The 15,513-nt window shown below is 34.2% G+C and overlaps 1 long non-coding RNA gene across 1 annotated transcript; it reads left to right on the top strand.

Annotated features, from left to right (window-relative positions):
* The first annotated feature begins 11,998 nt into the window (after nt 1-11,998).
* Nucleotides 11,999-12,738, top strand: LOC132273705 (uncharacterized). The gene is made up of 3 exons (XR_009470231.1): nt 11,999-12,159; nt 12,259-12,519; nt 12,621-12,738. It is a non-coding gene; the product is annotated as an uncharacterized LOC132273705 (long non-coding RNA).
* The last annotated feature ends 2,775 nt before the right edge of the window (nt 12,739-15,513 follow it).

Below are 15,513 nucleotides of genomic sequence, written 5' to 3'. Positions count from 1 at the left end.
GAGGATCAGTTGTATCAGAAGAGTTTATTAATTAATGGAAATATATTATGAGGTTTATTATTAGATTATCATTTTAGTTTTTTTTTGTCAGCATTTTATTTATTCTTCTTTATTCTTTTGTACTCTGTGTTCGTTTATTATCAATTTGTTTTGATATCCTCGAGTATTCGGGCGTGGGCCTGGCCAACCCGCATTCGGAAATTCGGGGGTATCACATGAACCCAATTCAATTAATTCATAAATTAATTTCTACTCCACTAAAAGAAATTAATTGAACTCCAATTAAATAATAAATAACCTCTAAGTCAATATTACACTTTGACCCCTCTATGCATAATTAGTTATCGGATAAATAAAGCTATCAATCCGACTACTTAATTAATATATTTATTTTGGTACCTTTGATTATTTCTGGCTCGATCACAATAAAACATTTGTTTGACAAAAATAATAATTTAAATAAATAAATATATAATAAATCATTTTGTTTGAAAACACACGAAGGCCTTCGAATTTACTTTGTGATCAACCATAATCAATACAAAATAAATACAAGTAGTAATGATGTAAATATTGAAAATATAACCCTCTAACTATTAATCACATAACTACCCAAAGTGTCGCTCTAAGGATCCCGAAGAATCCGCCGAACAAATCAAAGTAATTATTAATTAATAAAAAAGTCTATAATTTTCTCATGCTTAAGAGTCAAATGCCATGACGATGATAGGGAGTAATTGCATACGACGGCTCTCGCAATATATCTCAACCTAACGCGGATCCAGTTCAAGTCTGAATTAATTATGAGTCCATCCATAATTACCGACTATGAACAATTTATAATTACTATTTATATATCATGCATTGATTGCTATCACTTACATATATATATAAATATTTCTTGTAATCATAGGGACACTATCAATTTTATAGTGAATCGAAACATAATACATTGAATTTACCAATTATATAAATCATAAATATTTCAGATATATCAGGAACATATGTCACTATAATCCAGATAGGAATTTGCTATGCCAGGGCATATAAATCCCAACAGCTCCCACTTGCCCTCATAGCCAATTCAAATTGCACCTAACACCAATGTTATCCAGATGATGATCAAAATTATTGATCAATGACACCTTTGATAATGGATCAACAAAGTTGTGTTCCAATGCAATATTCTGGCTACAAGTACATTTTCTTGCCGGACAATATCATGTAGAACATGATACTTCCTCTCAGTGTATCTTGTTCCTCTATAGAACCTTGGGTAATTGGTTTGGACTACTTCTGCACTATTGTCGCAACATAGCTCAATAGGCAGGCTAGTATACTCCACAACCTCTAAATCAGTGAGATCAAACCAATAGGCTTCCTTTGCCGCCTTTAAGGCTGCAATGTATTCCACCTGCAGATTTGAGTTAGCAGTTGAAATCTACTTAACAATCTACCAACTGATTTCCCTTCCATTAAATGAACATACACTAAGTTATGAACCTCATAGTATCTACTTCTGATTGAAAATCAGAACTAGCATACCTGACTAGGACCATATCATCACATCCATAAATGAGTATGATATCATTGATTCTCCTTAGGTACTTAACGAAAATTTTCACAACAGACCAGTTATCAAGTCCAGGATTGGACTGATATCATCTGACTATCCCTACAATGTAGCGGATGTCCTGTTCGGTATATACCATGGCATGTATGAGACTCTCATATGCCAAAACATATAGTTCCCGTCTCATTTGCTCAATCTCCTCTGCTAGTCTTGGAAAACTACTTACTAGATAGAGCAATCCATATTAATAAAGCAAGAACTCATTCTTTGAGTTATGCATACCAAACCTGGTCAAAACTTTTCCAATGTAGGATTATTAAGATAAGCCTATTTTCCTTTTAACCTGATCTTACAAAAGCTTGATCCTAGGAATATAGCTTACATCTTAAAAATCCTTCATTTAAAAGTAATTGAACAACTACCTCTTTATCTATGACAAAACTTCCACATCATTCTAAATGAGTAGGATGTCATATATAAATATAGAATCAGAAAAATAATGACATTCCCTTGTACACTCATGATTTATTCACTAAAAAATCTTCTGGTATCTTTTTGTAGATTAACTTGCCTTCCATATGAATCACCCTACTAGAAAGTTCTACAAGATCTCAGAATTTATTAGAATACATAGATTCCAACTCTGATTTCATAGTAACTCGCCAAAACGATCTGTATCCATATCGGTTCACGCTTCCGTGTAGCTTACTGGGTCCAACTCATGTTTAACAGGGATGTCCATAATGGTCTCACCTAAAAACATAATTCTGTCGGATTGGATAATAATCCTCCCACTACATTAATGTACCGATGCAGGAATCTGTGTACTAGATGATGCTGACGCATCAATAGGGAATTCATTTATTATTCTCAATCTCTATTATAATAAGTGTGTTCATATGTGGTACATCTGGTACTCATTCCAAATTCTCTAACACTATGCTACTAGGTATATGATTCATAATATGATTCTCCTATAGATAAACAGTGAGTGTAAACAATCAACTTTTATCATTGAGATCATAAAATAATCCGTCCTAGTGACCTTTAGAGTAGCTATCAAATCTATCATGCGTATGATCTGTTTCCAATTTACTTGTCCATATCAAGCGCACATGTGCAAGACTACCCCATATGTGCATGTGATTCAAATTAAGATTTAGTCAAAAACACAGTTCAACGGTATCCTTGAGACAGACTAAGATGGAATGCACTTCATAATGTGCATCGATGTCATTAACGCTAAACTCTTAAATGAAAGAGATAATGTGGCATAACTGATCATAGATCTAACCATGTTAAGTGGAATTCTGTTATTCCTATTTGACACCTAAATGCATTTAGCGTTAATTGCTGAAAACTGGTACACAACACCCTCATTGACCATATAGTCTTTGCACTATCCCAAGAAATACTCATATCCTTGATCAGATCGAAGTGTCTTGATAAGTTTACCTAATCTGTGCTCCACATTAGTCTTGACCCTCTCGGAATATACCAAAAGTATAAGACTTGTGTCGCAACAGGTAAATTTATCCAAAATGTGAGTAATCTTGCTTGGATGTTCATAAGACCACACGTGTCAGTGTGTACCGACTCCAATTGTCCTTTATGTCCATTTCATCTGGCTGATTAAGCCATAAGAGTTATCTATCCTTCAAAACAGGGTTCACAAGTTTGGTTTAGGCTCCTCTGCCTCACTAGGTAATTAACCTTCTTTGACCAATCTTTGAATCTCATTTTGACTGATTACAACCAAAAAATAGACGCTAAAAATACAATGAGTCAGGAATAACAATTTTTCTCTTAACATTCAATCTAGAAGATGCAACATTAGTTTCTACATCCTGCAAATCTTAAGAGTTTGTGATTATAGTATATTAGCCATCTTTCAATGCACCAGAAGCAATCGCATATCTATTCAAATTTATAAAACCAGTTTTACTAAATAACAACACAGTTTTTATAAACCACAAGTGAAACAAGAATTAGATAGCGTCTAACTTCTGTGCATAAAGATAGTTCTCTAATACTAATATCCTCATACTCTCTAATTTCAGATGTAATACTCCCACTGACTTAGTTACAACCTTGTCATCGGGTCAAGTACAAATATATTCCATATCATCGAGGCTTCTGGATTCCTGAAATCTTTGCAACGAATTGCAAACATGTTTAGTGGCTCTAGAATCTATTCATCAGGAATTAATAGATACAACCACATAACATGGCTCAATGATTAAATATATATTTTCCTATGCCACGTCATTGCTTAGACAGTTGGTCCTTGAGTGTCATAGTTAGCGGCAAAAGAAACAATTTCCTTCGCCCTCAACATAAACTGCCTTATTTCCTTTAACCTTTTTGAATACCCATGTTTTGTGCTAGCCTAGTCCTATTATCATCCTTCTTCTTTGCTTTGCCCGTCCACTTGGGCCTAGAAGAAGATGGTATAGACTAGGTTAGATTGATAGGAACGCCCATACTCTTGATTATCCCTTCATCTGTTACCAATTCTATAAGAATATCAGCGAGTGTGAACTCAAACTGATTCCTTATTTAGTTCACTCTAACAGAGTCGAACGAGTTTGGTAACAAGGCAATAATCATGTCAACTTGAAACTTACCACCCAAGTCAGCCCTATTGATCTCCAGCTAATTTTTAAATAATAAATAATCATTTTCTAAAATTTGATTTCATACTGGAGTTCCTTAGGCTATCTTGATGCTATTCAAGTCTGACATAGTACTTTGGCATACTCTCTATCTAATCTCACCAAAACATCTTATTGAATTTTAACATGATACTTGAAGAAAATAAAATAATGTAAATGTTAGCTTTGGAGCGTATTCGAAGTAAACTCTAGAATATTGCACCAAGTCATCTCATTTGCCTTATTTCACTTATTCAAAGTATTAATGTTCTCTTGGGTATCTTAAAGTAAAAGGATTAGGTTTAGGAGTAGTAAATACATTTGTACCCTTACATTGTGAATACAATATCTAAGTTCCTTTCTCAGTCAATATTAATGAGATCAAGTTACATTGAATATGTAAGCAAGCAGATAAACTGGATTAGACATAATTAATCTGAATATAAATGCATTCATACAATATGCAAGGTGAATTATTAATACTGTCATGCATATTTAAAATTAAAATGAGCTTGTTAACCACATAATACAATAAATCTCAATCGAACAAGAGATCATTATCATTATTGGTGAACAATCCCTTTTAATCAATGCGGGTCCCTCAACTCTGTAGCATAATAAATCAACCAATTAATATGTCAATAACTTATCCTGTTGGAGGAGTTCATTATTACTATTGTTGAGATTCATTTACTATTAGGCGAGCACTTCCATTAAAATAGTACGTGGGTCCCTTAACCACTGCATGAAAAATCGAATAACCAATACGCCAATAACTTATTCGGTTGGCGAAGTTCATTATTGCTATTGGCGGGCAAATCCCATCATTTCCATATCTCTTAAGACAATGCCTTGTCTATCTATATGAAATGATTCTCGATTATGTTTAGCCTTTCTAAAATCACCTAGTATAGACCACTCCGTTGGGGAGCTAACACTATTGATTTTAGATTGAATATATAACGTTATTAATGCTCTAATGAAAAATAAAACATTAAATATCTTGTCATTATAATCTAGACTCTTTAAATCATGCGTAGAGCCTTATTTTTAAAGATCTAATTACAATGAACATTTAATATTTTTATTTTCATGAGACAACCATTATTGTAATATTAAAACTCTTCAAATCATGCGTGAGGCCTTATTTTTGAAGATCTAATTACAATGGTTTTGATAACGAAGGCCATGGGGCAATGTATAAAAATCCCCGCTCCTACTCAATTTTTAATCATTAATAATTAGGGTTTTGAATTTATTCATTTACATGATATAATGCATACAAAACGTTTTGATTTTAATCCAATTAAATTTAGAAAATATTTGGACATTTAAATGATTCACTAATGTTTAATTTGAAGCACACTTTAAAAATAATTTACAAAAATAATTTTTCGTTTCCCAATAAGTGTCCTCAAATTAATTAGTAATCAAATCAATTTAATTTTTATAATTTAATTAATATAAATCAAGTCATTTAATTAAATATCATGGATCCAATGCATGAATAATAATTAATCAACAATTATCTATTCCATACATCACATAAATAAATAAATGACAGATAAAGCAAATAAAACGGCCAATGGAATCAGCTTTTAACATTTATGTGCTCTAATTATTGCGCGAGGGTCCTTCATCAGCTTGCAAACACCTGTAGGAGACAAGAACGTGCCTGGAGAAGCAAAACAGTGCTTGGAACGCACCTGGAAGGACTTACACGAGCTAGCACACACCCCTGAAAGGTCCCAGCGCGTGTCACGCGTTACCACGCGCTGGAGTGTTAATGCTGCGTGTGCCAAGCGCTGGCACGCGCGCGTGGAAGGTTGCCAGCGCGTTTCACGCGCTGGCACGCGCCAGATCTGCCTGGCTTTGTAAGCGCGTGAGCTTCATGCGCGTTTCCATTTGTGGTGCACATATTAGGTAAACTTATCAAGACACTTCGATCTGATCGAGGATATGAGTATTTCTTGGGATAGGCTATATGGTCAATGAGGGTATTATGTACCAGTTTTCCGCAATTGACGCTAAATGCATTTAGGTGTTAAATAGGAATAACAGAATTCCACTTAACATGGTTAGATCTATGATCAGTTATGCCACATTATCTCTTTCATTTAAGAGTTTAGCGTTAATGACATCGATGCGCATTATGAACTGCATTCCATCTTAGTCTGTCTTAAGGATATCGTTGAGCTGTGTTTTTGACTAAATCTTAGTTTGAATCACATGCACGCATGGGGTAGTCTTGCACATGTGCGTTTGATATGGATAAGTAAGTTGGAAGCAGATCATAGGCATGCTAGATTTGATAGCTACTCTTAAGTCACTAGGATGGATTATTTTATGATCTCAAAGATAAAAGTTGATTGTTTACACTCACTGTTTATCTATAGGAGAATCATATTATGAATCACACACCTAGTAGCATAATGTTAGAGAATATGGTATGAGTACCAGATGTACCACATGTGAACACACTTATTATAGAGATTGAGAATAATATATGAATTCCCTATTGAAGCGTCAGCATCATCTAGTACACAGATTCCTGCATCGGTACATTAATGTAGTGGGAGGATTATCATCCAACCGACAGAATCATGTTTTTAGGTGAGACCATTATAGATATCCCTGTTAAACATGAGTTGGACCCAGTAAGCTACACGGAAGCGTGAACCGATATGGATACAGATCATTTTGGCGAGTTACTATGAAATCAGAGTTGGAATCTATGTATTCTAATAAATTCTGGGATCTTGTAGAACTTTCTAGTAAGGTGATACCTATGGAAGGCAAGTTAATCTACAAAAAGATACCAGAAGATTTCTTAGTGAATAAATCATGAGTGTACAAGGGAATGTCATTATTTTTCTTAATTTTATATATTGATGACATCCTACTCATTTATAATGACGTGGAAGTTTTGTCATCAATAAAAAGGTAGTTGTTCAATTACTTTTAAATGAAGGATTTTCAAGATGTAAGCTATATTCCTAGGATCAAGCTTTTGCAAGATCAGGTTAAAAGGAAAATAGGCTTATCTTAATAATCCTACATTGATAAAGTTTTGACCAGGTTTGGTATGCATAAATCAAAGAATGAGTTCTTGCTTTAATGATATGGATTGCTCTCTCTAGTAAGTAGTTTTTCAAGACTATCAAATGAGATTGAGCAAATGAGACTGGAACAATATGCTTTGGCATATGAGAGTCTCATATATGATATAGTCTATACCAAACAGTACATCCGCTACATAGTAGGGATAGTCAGTAAAGATCAGTCCAATACTGGACTTGACAACTGATTTGTTGTGAAAAATATCATTAAGTACCTAAGGAGAATCAATGATATCATACTCATTTATGGAGGTGATGATCTGGTTCCAGTCGGATATACGGATTCTGATTTTCAATCAGATCCAGATGCCAGGAGATCTACATCTGGATATGTGTTTAAGTTCAATGGAAGGGCAGTTAGTTGGAAGAGTGTCAAGCAGGGTTGTACTGCTGACTCAACCATGGAAGCAGAATACATTGCAGCCTCTGAGGCAGTAAAAGAAGCTGTTTGGTTGAGAAACTTTCTAATTGAACTGGAGGTTGTGGAGCACATAGATCGGCCTATAACGCTTTATTGCGACAATAGTGCAGCTATAGCTCAAACCAAGGACCCAAAATTTCATAAAGGAACAAGACACAATCAGAGGAAACATCATGTGGTTCGTGATATAGTAAAGCGAGGAGATATACTTGTGGCCAAGATTGCATCGGAACATAACCTTGCTGATCCATTCACAAAGGCTTTACCGATCAAGATGTTTGATCGTTATATGGAGAACATGGGAGTTAGATGTGATTCGAATTGGCTATAAGTGCAAGTGGGAGCTGTTAGGATATGTGTGCCCTAGCATAGCAAATTCTAATTTTGGATTGTAAAACTCATGGTTTCTTAACTGGATATTATTATTAAAGCATTGTACAATTGGTGAATGGAATGTATTATTTTTCGATTCATTATGGAATTGATTGTGTCCACTTGATTACAAAATATATTTATATATGTATGTAATGGCAATTAATACTATGTTATAAATTAGTAATCATAAATGGTTTAAAGTCGGTAATTATGGATGAACATTTAATTAGTTAAGACTTAAACCGAGTCCACGATAGATTGAGATATATTGCGAGAGCTGTCGTATGCAATTGCTCTCTATCACAGTCATGACTTTTGACTCTCAAGCATGAGAGAAGTATAGACTCTTTTATTAATTAATAATTACTTTGATTTGTTCGGCGGATACCTCGGGATCCTTAGATCGACATTTTGGGTAGTTATGTAAGTAATAATTAGAGGTCTATATTCTCAATATTTGCATCAGTGTTATTTGTATTTATTTTGTTTTAATTATGGTTGATCACAAATTAAATTCGAAGGCCTTCGTATGTTTTAGACAAATGTTTTCTATATATATTTATTTAAATTATTATTTTTGTCAAACAAATGTTTTATTGTGATCGAGCCAGAAATAATCAAAGGTACCAAAATAAATATATTAATTAAGTAGTCGGATTGATGACTTTATTTATCCGATAACTAATTATGCAGAGGGGTCAAAGTACAATATTGACTTAGAGGTTATTTATTATTTAATTGGAATTCAATTAATTTCTTTTAGTGGAGTAGAAATTAATTTATGAATTAATTGAATTGGGTCCATGGACCGAGCCAATTATTAATTCATTGTAGCCAATACAATAATAGGCCCAATGGATTCTCACTCATAGCTCAACTTGATATTGGAATCATATTAGATTTGAGACATGTGAATTAGAGATTGAGAATGATTAGTTGTTTCCTTTCTTTACATCATCTTCAACCGCATGATCTGCATCCAACGGTCCCTTGCTGCGGTTGCACCAAATGATGGTGCACCGCGAAGCATGGGATTACCATCCTACATTCCGATGTTCTTGTCACTGCCGGTGGCGCTCCGGTCACCGGAATTTCGCCGGAAAACCGCCGAAAATAATAATAAAAATCCAAAAAAATTAAATTTAGGCCCTAAAAAAACCAGAAAAATTCCGAAAAATTTCTAAAAAATAAAATTCCTGAAGCCTAATTTAACCCTCATGGACCTTTTTGAAGCTTCATAGCATCCTTTGATGAAGATTACATGGCTTTAAATAAATTTACAATTTGAAATACAATGGAAAAAATTAAATTACATCATTGAACTTTCAAACGGCTAAATCGAAGCCTTAATTACATTCATCCAAAGATAAAATTACATTCCAATAACCTATAAGCTTCATCCATGGCCCAAACACAAATCATCATCCATTCACAATTATACATACATCAATCAATATATATCAACATATTATATCATACATCAACATACATCAATAAAAAATATATATGAATATAATTTTGGATCCATGATGATGAATTTCATAAAAACATGATCTCTAGTAATGAATCAAACCATACTCTGATACCACTATTGGGAAACGTGCAAGTTTTAAAAACTTTTCGAGGAATTTTGATTCATAGATCTTGATTCATCACATAGAGACAAGTTTTATACAAAAATAAAAATATGATGTATTATTCAATTAATGGATTGAATACTTACATCAAAGGTTTGAGTAAACCTTTAAATCTTTCCTCTAAAGTGAATATTCTCACTTATTGTAGATCCCTTAGCAAGATGCCTTCTCCTTGGATCTCCATCTTCTTGGTAATTGTTTTACCTTTAGGAATCACTCATAAGCCTCCATGAATGATCTTAGAAAATTAGGCTTGTGGGAGCCTCCATTAGATGAGAATATAAATCCTAATTTTCTAGAGAGAGAAAATAAATTCCTTTTTCCTTCTTCTAAAAATTATCCCCCAAAATATACATAGACCATGTATATTTATAGGCAACATAAAGGTAAAGAAAAGGAAACAACGAATCCTTCTCAATCTTTAATTTACATGTCTCAAATCTAATATGATTCCAATATCAAGTTGGGCTATGAGTGAGAATCCATTGGGCTTATTATTTTATTGGCTACAATGAATTAATAATTGGCCCGATCCATGGACCCAATTCAATTAATTCATAAATTAATTTCTACTCTACTAAAAGAAATTAATTGAACTCCAATTAAATAATAAATAACCTCTAAGTCAATATTACACTTTGACCCCTCTATGCATAATTAGTTATCGGATAAATAAAGCCATCAATCCGACTACTTAATTAATATATTTATTTTGGTACCTTTGATTATTTCTGACTCGATCACAATAAAACATTTGTTTGACAAAAATAATAATTTAAATAAATAAATATATAATAAATTATTTTGTCTGAAAACACACGAAGGCCTTCGAATTTATTTTGTGATCAATCATAATCAATACAAAATAAATACAAGTAGTAATGATGCAAATATTGAAAATATAACCCTCTAACTATTAATCACATAACTACCCAAAGTGTCGGTCTAAGGATCCCGAAGAATCCGCCGAACAAATCAAAGTAATTATTAATTAATAAAAGAATCTATAATTTTCTCATACTTAAGAGTCAAATGTCATGACGATGATAGGGAGCAATTACATACGACGGCTCTCGCAATATATCTCAACCTAACGCGGATCCAGTTCAAGCCTGAATTAATTATGAGTTCATCCATAATTACCGATTATGAGCAATTTATAATTACTATTTATATATCATGCATTGATTGCCATCACTTACATATATATATAAATATTTCTTGTAATCACAGGGACACTATCAATTTCATAGTGAATCGAAACATAATACATTAAATTCACCAATTATATAAATCATAAATATTTCAGATATGTCAGGAACATATGTCACTGTAATCCAGATAGAAATTTACTATACCAGAGCATATAAATCCCAACACACACAACACGCATACCCCGATGCGCCTATAATGCACATACTGTCTTCTGAAATACACCCAATTATATAGCCAAACACATCCATCCAAATCACATCACCCACGAGAAATATCAACGTGGACGCGACGTCCACAATTTTATCACTTGTGGGTGGGCAGTAGTTTTTATCAATTGCACCTAGCTATATACCTGTCTTGAGATGGTTCGATCTTTTTTGTTATGTTCTGCCTTTAGCTTCTATAACTAACTCTCTCATGACTCATTGGCAGGTGTGGATACCATCAAAAAAAATTCTGATCCATCAGGACTTCCTGTCGATGGAGTTTTTGGCCTTGCTGATGGCAAATCAAGCATTCTGCGGCAGCTACACAGTCTAAATCTAACACAGAATGTAATTGGTCATTGTTTCAGTAGGCGAGGGGGAGGATTTCTTTTCTTTGGAGATGGTCTCGTCCCTTCAGGAATTGTTTGGACGCCAATGGAAACCAATCCCTTGTGAGTAAGAACTCCCATGGAACTACTTCATATTGCCACTTCGTTCTTTTGATCATCTCATTGTGATTTATTTCAGGAACCACTACTTGTCTGGACCAGTGGACCTCCCGCTTGGTGAGCATTCTCTGGTTGCCGAGAATCTTGATATAGTTTTTGATAGTGGGAGCACCTACACTTATCTCAATTCCCATACATGCGTCAATACACTTTCTAAGGTGGGGAGGTTGAGTGTTCAAGCCCTAGGGCAATATTGTGTGTGTGTGCACGCACGTTTGCTTGAACTTTGGAAAGGCAAAAAAAAACTCACTCTGATTAGTGTTTTCAGATTATGACCGAGATAAAAACAAAGCCGTTAAAGGCAGTTGAGGATGAACTACCAGTGTGTGGAAAGGTGTAAAACCTTTTCGATCCATAGAAGCAGTCAAAAATTACTTCAGTCCCTCAGCGTTAAGGTTTAGGAACAATGTTCATTTCGCATTACCACCTGAAAATTATCTCATCGTGACTGTAAGAACATCTTGAGACCAGTTTTACTTGAATTATGACTAAAAGATAGAACAATAATACATTCATAACTTGGACAGTTGACAAGCTCTTGCTTTACAGTCTCGTGGCAATGTGTGCATGGGGATTCTGAATGCTGGCGAAATAAATTTGGAACATCCGAATATCATTGGAGGTAAGAAATGCTAAAGAACAAAAACCCAAATACACAAATTTTGTTTGTGCAAGAGTTGATTTGATTTGAGTTAACCTCTATTACTTTTACAGACATTTCTATGACAAGGTGGTGGTTTATGACAATGAGAGAAGGATGATTGGATGGGCTTCTTCGAATTGCGATAGGCGATTTTGAACTTTTTTCTTGTAATTTCTTCAACTCGAGTATGATTAGAGCATTTTGAAAATTTTACAGTTTGTGATAATAATATTGTTTCTCAACGCCAAAACTTGGCTAATATTAGCAGAGCATTGTCATGCAATTGAAGATTCTTGAGAAGAGACTGGAGGAACAAAGGCTGAAAGGTAGATAATGTAACTGGTGTCACGCATGGATTTTCACCAGGATATCATACAATAGCATGAAAGTAAAATTTATATATACATATATATATATGGGGGAAAAAGTGCAAAAAACTGAAGTATACTTTTATTCCCTATTTTAAAAAGGTGTTCAGAAAACATTTATATTCTTTTCAATTTGTACAAAAACATTTCTCAATTAATATAATACCTAATTTACCCTTTTATTTTGCCAAAAATACCCCTACCAAACCTTACTTAATCTCCACCCCAAAATTGCAACCACGGCGAAGGAGAACGGTCTGCGAAACCAGAAGGGCCGGGCAGGTGGACAACCCCACAAAAGCAAGGAGGGAAAGGGGACAGCTAGCGAGTGAGGGATGCGGAGGGGCTATTGAATGAATTAGGGTGGATCGCTAAGACGTGAAAGGGCAGATCACTAGAGATCGGATCGACAGGACTAGTGGAACTGGAAGACCCAGTGCGTTTTTTGGGTATAGACCGAGGTCCGAACGAGTGGCCCGAATGTGGGTGGACTCGCTGGTCAAGCACTTCGTGACAGGCACATTTGCGGTGTCAAACCATGGATTCCGGTGGAACTGGCACATTTGCAGATCAAATGAAGCTACAAAACATGACAGTGATTTCAACTACGGTGAATTTGGGTGCGCCGTATGATGAGGCGGCGACGTTGAGAAGGGTGGTGCCGCTGCACGTGCCATTGCAGCAGCGACTGCTGGTGTTCGACGGCGTTGTGAATCTTGTGAGGTGTGGGCACGCAGCACCGGTGGATACCGGTGACGGCAATGGAGTTCTTGTTCTATGATATTGATAGAGTGTTGACTCATCTTATCTACCCACTTTCTTCAACCTTCTCACTGTGAAAAACAAGAACAAGAGACAACAACTGCGGAAATTTCAGAAAAGAAAAAAAAAAAATAATTTGTTAGTGTTCCTAAATTGGAATTTTTAAATTTTTAAATCCAATCAAGAAAACAAGAACAAAAATGGGTAATTAGGTTCTTTCCACATATGATCACAAATTGGTAACAAAATTCATTGAATTCATAAGAAACTAATTGATTTATTTATTTATTTTAACCTGGGTTCTGAAAAACACAGCTTTTGGCACTTTTGAGAGGTGCTGGGTACTTTTGGTTGGACCATTTTTTTAGCAAAAGTGCTGATCTTGGGAAGTTTTTGTTGGGAAACGTTCAAGTTTTTAAAATTTTTGAGGGATTTACAATTACGAATCTTGATTCATCACACAAAGACAAACTTTATGTAAAGATAAATAAAAGATGATGCATAATTCAATAAACAGATTGAATACTTATATCAAAGGTTTGAGTAAACCTTTTGAACTTTCCTCTAAAGTGAATGTTATCACTTATTGTAGATCCCTTTAGTAAGATCCTTTCTCCTTTCGTTCGATTATTATCTTTCCTTTAGGAATCACCAATATGCCTTGATAAATGATCTTGGAATCTAGGCTGGTGGTAGTAACCTTTAGAAGAGAAAACAAAACCCTAAAATCTAGAGAGAGAAAGTGTATTTCTTTTTCTTGTTCTCCAAGTCACACCTAAAATATACATGAACTCATGTATATATAGGCAAAATAAAAATAAGAATAAGGAAACAATAAATCATTATCCATCTCTAATTTAACTTTCTCAATTCTAACATGACTCCAATATCAACTTGGGCTATTGGTGAGAATCCTTTTGAGCTTACTATTTTCTTGGCTCCTATAAATTAATAATTGGTCCGGTCCATTAAACCATGGACCCAATTCAATTAATTCACAAATTAATTTCTACTCCACTAAAAGAAATTAATTGCACTCCAATTAAATAGTAAATAACCTCTAAGTCAATGTTGCACTTTGACCCCTCTATGCTTAATTATTTATCGGATAATTAAAGCCATCAATCCGACAACATAATTAATACAATTATTTTGTTACCTTTGATTATTTTCGGCTCGATCACAATAAAATATTTATTTGACAAAAAATAATAATAATTTATTAAATAAATATATATAGAAAACATTTGTCTAAAACATACGAAGGCCTTCGAATTTAATTTGTGATCAATCATAATCAAAACAAAATAAATACAAATAGTACTGATGCAAATATTGAGAATATAGACCTCTAATTATTAATTACATAACTACCCAAAGTGTCGATCTAAGGATCCCGAGGTATCCGCCGAACAAATCAAAGTAATTATTAATTAATAAAAGAGTCTATACTTCTCTCATGCTTGAGAGTCAAAAGCCATGACTGTGATAGAGAGCAATTGCATACGACAGCTCTCGCAATATATCTCAATCTATCGTGAACTCGGTTTAAGTCTTAACTAATTAAATGTCCATCCATAATTACCGACTTTAAACCATTTATGATTACTAATTTATAACATAGTATTAATTGCCATTACATACATATATAAATATATTTTGTAATCAAGCAGACACCATCAATTCCATAAAGAATCGAAAAATAATACATTTCATTCACCAATTGTATAATGCTTTAATAATAATATTCAAATAAGAAATCATGACTTTTACAATCCAAAATTAGAATTTGCTATGCTAGGACACACATATCCTAACAGTTTTCTACACCTTTGATCGAAAAATTGGGGTACAAGAAGGTGGAAATGGGCGGTGAATAATAAGTCGGATTCGAGTGGGGTGAAGCATGGAAAGGTTTATTTGACTGCGCTTTTGGTTGATCAAAATGTAATTTAATAAATGCCATTTTCTCTTCCTCTGGCGAACTGAGCATGGTGTACATAGATGGCGAACTGGGCATGGTGTATATAG

Source organism: Cornus florida, unplaced genomic scaffold, assembly GCF_030987335.1.
Source record: "Cornus florida cultivar Cherokee Brave unplaced genomic scaffold, ASM3098733v1 CherokeeBrave_3.0.0_Hap2_Chr09, whole genome shotgun sequence".
NCBI lineage: Eukaryota > Viridiplantae > Streptophyta > Magnoliopsida > Cornales > Cornaceae > Cornus > Cornus florida.
The sequence above is the reverse complement of the archived record's forward strand: the minus strand, read 5'-3'. Positions and strand labels throughout refer to the sequence as shown.